This window comes from Penaeus monodon, chromosome 20, assembly GCF_015228065.2.
Source record: "Penaeus monodon isolate SGIC_2016 chromosome 20, NSTDA_Pmon_1, whole genome shotgun sequence".
Classification (NCBI taxonomy): Eukaryota; Metazoa; Arthropoda; class Malacostraca; order Decapoda; family Penaeidae; genus Penaeus; species Penaeus monodon.
Genome location: NC_051405.1, coordinates 35675775 through 35676013, shown reverse-complemented (window position 1 = coordinate 35676013; position 239 = coordinate 35675775).

Here is a 239-nt window from a genome sequence, read left to right as displayed (position 1 = left end):
GACGGTTTCGGGAATGTAATCCGTTCAGGCGAAAGTGCCAATATCTCCCCTCGATGGCACTGGCACACAGGGGCTCTGTATGGCACCCTTGGCCTCCTCAGAGAAGACAGGCGTCGAGATAAGCCTTTTTGATGAAATTAACTCTTGTGTCAGGAATTAAGGGGAGAGGGTGAGGGGAGAGGGTAAGGGGAGAGGGTGAGGGGAGAGGGTGGGGGGAGACGGTGGTGGGAGAAGGTGAG